This window comes from Carlito syrichta, unplaced genomic scaffold, assembly GCF_000164805.1.
Source record: "Carlito syrichta isolate Samal-C Ts95f unplaced genomic scaffold, Tarsius_syrichta-2.0.1 Scaffold126623, whole genome shotgun sequence".
In the NCBI taxonomy this organism is placed as follows: Eukaryota; Metazoa; Chordata; class Mammalia; order Primates; family Tarsiidae; genus Carlito; species Carlito syrichta.
The window spans coordinates 82,509-88,987 of NW_007070719.1; the positions used below are offsets into that span (position 1 = coordinate 82,509).

At 45.3% G+C, this 6,479-nt stretch overlaps 1 protein-coding gene across 2 annotated transcripts in view; it reads left to right on the plus strand.

The window, feature by feature from the left end:
• Nucleotides 1-95: 95 nt before the first annotated feature.
• FAM184A (family with sequence similarity 184 member A) overlaps nt 96-6,479 on the plus strand; it is a 75,440-nt gene continuing 69,056 nt past the window's right edge. Inside the window, exon 1 of one of the 2 annotated variants that reach the window (XM_008048769.2) lies at nt 96-146. The gene's annotated coding sequence lies outside the window, so the exon portion shown is untranslated. The remainder of the gene's footprint in view (nt 147-6,479) is intronic. The other variant, XM_008048770.2, reaches the window with a different exon arrangement.

Here is a 6,479-nt window from a genome sequence, read left to right on the forward strand (position 1 = left end):
CACCCGGGGTGGCGGCCCGCCCCCGCCCGCGCGGCCGGACTCCCTCTGGAAGGCGACCGCTGCCCTCCGCCCAGCAGTCACGAAGCGCCGCGGAGGAGACCGAGTTCTGTCAAGAAAGGAAGAACTGCGTCTTTTGCGCCACGGTGGTGAGTGACCGGCTTGCACCTATGGATCTCGTAGCACGTTTTGAGATAGGCCACATTCATAAAAATGCGGTGGTTTGAAGTTTGTGTTCAAACTACATTTCAAACGTCAATAACTTTTGTGTTGAAAACATTAACATGTGCTTGTCTGGCAGGGGAATACTCGGGGATGAGAGTAGATGTATAACATTTAATAAGGCCAGCTTGCATTAGTAGGCTGTTTATAACGATAAACCTCTGAAGTGCTGGCGCCGTGCTTTGTTTATGGTAAGTGCTGAACAATTCTTATGCCTGACAGAATATTTACTTATCATCGTCATAGCTGAGCACACAGCATTTTGCTTCAAGTAATTGTATCTTCAGTCATGACCCAATTCAGACACAGATTGGAAGAAAGGGTGAAAACCTGAAATGACTCCAGTCAGTAGAGAGTATGTTGAGAAAGAAGCTTTTAGCACAAGTTGGAAATCAAACCCCAGGAAGTGCTTTTTTCCCCCCTTTTTCCTTTTTTCTTTTCACTGAGGCTGGAGTGCCGTCGCACGGTCATGGCTCACTGCAGCCTTGACCTCGTGGGCTCAGGTGATCTTTTCCACCTCAGCCTCCCAAGTAGCCAGGACTCCAGGTGTGCACCACCACGCCCAGCTAATTTTTAAATCTTTTTTGTAGAGCAGAGATCCCTCGATGTTCCCCAGGCTGGTGCGCTGGTCCTAAACTCCTGGCCTCCAGCAGCCCTCCCCCTGTAGCCTCCCAAAGTGCTGGGATTGCAGGCATGAGCCACCGCAGCTAGCCAGCCTCTGAGGTCGAACTGTCCAAATAAACGGTGGATGTTTATTACTGGCAAGAAATTAATTGGAAATGAACGTTTCCGCGAATTAAGAAGGAAGAAAAATGTAGAATGTGATCATTAGCGTGAGGAGATGGTCGTGTTACCTGACACACATTCCAGTTGTCTGTTGCTGCATGGTTGTTGTTGCTGCCTCTCACACCACCCAAGACTCTGTGTAAAACAGCCATTTTTGTTATGCTCACAAAGTCCCAGGTCAGGAATTTGGAGAAGAGACAGGGGTGCTTTGTCTGGGCCTCAGAATGGAGACTCACAGGACTGGATGTGACTGGATCTGTGGGGAGTTGACACAACTGGGCTTGGAGAGTCCCCTTGTAGAATGGCCTCTTTGCTCACTTGGTTCCTGGACTGGGACAGCTTGAAAGCTGGGCTCAGCTGGCCAGTTGGCCAGGGGACCTGACCTGTTCTCCATGTAGCTCCAGCTTTTCACAGCATGGCGGCATCCGAGGACCGAGTATTCTAGAAGCTGAGAAAGCAGCTGCAAGGCTCCAACTGACCTAGGCTCATAAGTCAGTCACTGTCATTTTTGCTGTGTTCTGTTGGTTGCAGATGAACCATTAAGGCCAACTTGGCTTCAAGAGGAGAATTGGACTCTAGATGAGGGTGTGGTGAGGTCACTTTGCAGAAGAGCATGTGGAATAGCAAATACTGTGCACAGCTTCAGAAAGTACAGTCTGCCACAATGTACACCTTTTGGAAATAGGGAAAAAGTTTAGCCACAAACTTTTTTTAAAGCCAGTCAAATTTAGGAATGGGGGTTGTGTACCAACTTTAGTGACACGCATATTAGTAAGTTCTGATAACCCGCTACCATTGGACCAGCTACCGCTAACTTTTAGGAGAGTAAAAAAATAAAGAGTTAGTAACATAACCAACATAACCAATGTAATAACATGCTCTGTTAAGAAAAACTCTCTTTTGCCATTTTAAACACAGGTATAGATTAGCAGAGACACTTTTCCTTGGTCCCATTCTCCAACTAAACAAAGGAATTCTTAGATACATGCTTCATAAGGAACACTTTTGTTATAAGCATGGCAGAAATTTAGAACTTATGCCACATAATTGTATGTACTTTGGGTGTCCAGACGCTCGCCAGTCTTTTACCTTTTGGGACAGTACAAAGAGGACCCTCATTTCAAGGCTCTTGGAGATGACTTCCAAGGTTCTGGATCTTTAATGTGATGGTAATGGCAGGTATGCACACATTTGCACAGCAGCCTTTACTGGTTTCAAGTTATGCTGCATTGATTTTTTTTTTTTTTTTTTGAGTTGAAGTCTCACCCTGTCACCCAGACTGGAGTGCAGTGGCCGCTCCCGGCCACCACAGCCTCGACCAGCTGGGCTCCGGCGATCCTTCCGCCTCAGCCTTCCAAGTAGCTGGAACTACAGGCGCGCTACCACACCTGGCTAACTTTTGATTTATTGTAGAGATGAGGTCTCGCCAAGTTGCCCAGGCGGGTCTCAAACTCGCGGGCTCAGGCAATCCACTCACCTCAGCCTCCCAAAGCGTGGGATCACAGGCTGAGCCACCGAGCCCGGCGCCACAGTGATTTTTAACATATTGTGGAATGAATTCCTCAGTGTGATTAAGCTCTTCTTTCTATCTTCTTAGTTTCCTTCAGGAAGGGGCAGATGGTGACATAGTCGTGTTTTTTTCAGGAAGGAAGAAGCCCCCGTCTTTAGCATCTTGGTAGGTGCCCATCAGACCAGGCTGATAAGAGATGCAGCCCCCTGGGGAGGGGAGGGAGAGCTAGGGAGGTCAGTGATCTAGCGTTTCTGATACTTGGTGTTCATGATAGTTGAGCTCTTCTCTTTAACCTCTTGACTGCGTCCTTTCAGTCACAGTGTAAATGATGGGTACGTTCTGAGTGCCCAAATCCAAGTCACTTTGGAAATGAAGAACATTCTTAGTAGAGTATATGAGTGACTTTTGGTCTTTGGAGTCATTTGGAGGTTTAGTGACGGAGCTGGTAAACTAGCTGCGTGTTAGAATGATAATTTTATTTTTTTTAGAAAGCGGGATTTATTAAGAGGACAGAAAAGCTCCCACAGTGGGAGGGGACCTGAGGGGGTTGCCCTAGAATGACAATTTAGTAGCCAGTTAGTTTGATGCTTAATGCTGAGTGATGTCATGACCAGAAATATATTCTGGTGAGCATAAAATGTTGCCATGGGGTGGTAGAGCTTTCGGTTTATCTCAGGAAGCTTCCGTCCATTTCACTGTTTAGGACTCTCATCTGCACCTGGATGCCTGCTGTCACCTCAGTGCCACGTGTCCAAAGTCAAATTGATCATCTCCGTCAGACATCCCCCACATACCAAACCACACGGAGACAAACCAAGAAGTCTAGTTTCCTTTCTCAGCTCTAGCATTAGAGCCTATCTTAAGTCCAATCTCTTAGCGTGGAGCTTTGGAATTAATTTTTCCTCTCCTCTCTCTTCTGTCTTTTAAGTATCTTCATTTCTTTCTTTGAAATGTCTTTTAGATTTTCCTTTTCATTTCCACCCCCCCCCCCAGGTAAGAATCAACGCAGGCCTTATTTTTCAGAGTTTCCTGACTTTCGTGCTCTTCTGTTTCAGTTTGTTTTGCGTAGTGACATGGTACTGTCAATAAATGTGTCCTGCACAAGTACTCGCTTTCTGTTTGCTGTTTACCACAGCAAATCTAAGCTCCTCTGCGTGTGTCCGTTATATTCTTGCTCCTACCTGTTGTCAGGGAGGGAACAGAGATATCATGAAGACCAGGCCTCAGAGAAGCAGAGATTGTGGACTTCGGAGGAGGAAGAGCGGAGATGAGGTTTATTAGACAGACGGCGTGCCTTTGGGCAGGTCATCCAGCCAGGAGCTGGAAAGGGTGGAAGAAGCCCGTGATAAACCATGCCCACTGCAGAGTGTTAGCTGGCTGAAAGAGTATGTTGTAATGCCCAAAGAAGTGGAGTCCATGTGATTTATACCAGAGAGAGAGAGAGTATTTGTACCATGCAGATTTTCAAAGAATTAGGTCACCCTCACTAGTCATCGGAGAAATGCAAATAAAAAACCCAACAAGATACCATTTCACACCCACCAGGAAGGCTGTAATAAAAAGTGGACAATAAAGTGTTGGCGAGGATGTGGAGAAATTGGAACCCTTATACATTGTTGGTGGGTTTGTAAAATGGTGCAGCCAGTTTGGAAAACTGTTTGGTAGTCTCAAAAGGTTAAACATAGAGTTACCACACATCCTAGCATACTAGGTATGTACTGTACCCCACCTAGGTATATACCCAGAAGAATTGAAAGCATATGTCCACACAGACACTTATACATAAATAAATGTTCATAGCAGCGTTACATATTTGTGATAAGTAAAACGTAGAAAGAAACCCAAATGTCCATCAACTGATGGATAAATAATAGGTGGTATATCCATATAATTGAATATTATTCTTCTATAAAAATGAATGAAATCCTGACACATGTCACAGCGTGGCTGAACCTTGAAAACATTATGCCAAGTGAAAGCAGCAAGACACAAAACGTCACATACTGTAGGACTTCACTTCTATGAGGTGTCCAGAATAGGCAAGTCCACAGAGACAGTAGATTAACAGTTACAAGGGCTGGGGGGAGGGCAGGTGGGAAGGAATGCTTATGGTTGTTGGGTTTCTTTTTAGGGTGATAGAAATATTCTGGAATTTGTTAGTGGTGATGTTCATAGAACCTTGTGAATTTATGCAGAACCACTGAATTATACACAGAGGTTGAAGTTTATAGGACGTGAATTATATCTTAAAACTGGTTTTTTTTTTTTTTTTTTTGAGTTGAAGGCTCATTCTGTCGCTCAGGCTGGAGCATGGTGGCACGCTCACGGCCACCCCAGCGTTGACCTGTTGGGCTCCGGCGATCCTTCTGCCTCTGCCTTCCTAGTAGCCGGAACTACAGGTGTGCACTTCCATATCCGGTTAATTTTTTATTATTATTGCTTATTGTAGAGATGAAGTCTCACTGAGTTGCCCAGGCTGTTCTCGATCCCATGGGCTCAGGCAGTCCCCTCACCTCGGCCTCCCAAAGTGCTGGACTGACAGGCTTGAGCCACCACCCCGCCCAGCCTATTTTTTAAAGTTGTTACGAGGCTCAGTTATGTAGGACTCAAAGCATGAGTGTGCCTGAGAAGAGGGCCTGCAGGGCAGGAAGACTGTGTGGATTCCTCTGTCTACCGTACTCTTATCCTCAGCAGTCAGATGTGATCTCACCGATTTGGTGGGCCACTTCGGTTTTTCTAGTGGTCCTTAAAATAAATGCGTACTTATTAAATACAAATATCGGGTGTTTGAAGTTATCTCCTGTGTCTCACTTGGGAAGATTCTTGCTGTGGCCTGAATATCTGTATCCCCCAACCGCTCACACGTTGAAAGTGAATCCCCAGTGCCATAGTGTTGAGAGGTGGGGCCTGTAGGGGACGGTAAGGCCATGGGGCACCTGAGGAAGCTCACTTACCCCTCATGCCAGGTGAGGGCACCTTGACCTTGGACTTTCCGGCCTCTAGAATGGTAAGAAACACCTTGCTGCTATTGATGAGCCACCCTGTGGGTGGAATTTTTGTTATAGCAGCTTGAACAGACTAAGACGATCCTGAATTGCTATATGTAATTGCCAAGCTAGCATGATACATTGGATTGTGATCCGTTCGTTTACCTTAGCTTCCCTTCCAGGGTTACATACGGTGTTTTCTTTAAAATTGCCTGTAAAAAATGTGGCGAGACCTCGTCTCTACAATACATCAAAAATTAGCCAGGTGTGGTAGTGCATGCCTGTAGTTCCAGCTACTTGGAAGGCTGATGTGGAAGGATGGCTGGAGCCCAGCATGTTGAGGCTGCAGTGGCCGCGAGTGTGCTGCTGCTCTCCAGCCTGGGCAATGGAATGAGATTCCAACTCAAAGAAAAAAAAGTGGCGATGGTAGGTACAGTAGAAAGAAGAATGTATTGGGGAGATTGTCATTAAATTAAACATGATTTTTGTTCTTTAAAGGATTTGAAAACTTTAAAGTTCTTTCTAGGCCTTCATTACCTTAGCTTCAGATCCTTTCAGAATGGCACTGAGATTTTCTCAGCAGGGAGAGCATAATAATATTCGTTTCATTAAACCATGTGTAGTTCCTGCTGAGAAGTAGATTGAAACCTGAAAATGTTTATTGCCGCAGGAAGTGATGGAAAAATCGTTTCAAAATGCAGGCACTTCTCTAAGAGTTCAGTTTGGGTGATACTACTGTTATATTTCAAAGTTCTCATTCTAAAATAACAAGTTGGCTTAGTATTTCTTTTAAACGACTGAATTAATTTCAGTGGCCCTTGTCTTTCTGTTTAGAAAAGCAGGAGGCGGTTGTCAGTCTTTTCTCCACTCAGTCATCTTTCTTGTTGCGCGTGGGGGAGCTATCAGGATGGGGGTGGGAATGAGTGTGTATTTTTTTGACGGGCCGCTCACTGCTTCTTTTTTTTTTTTTTTTTTTT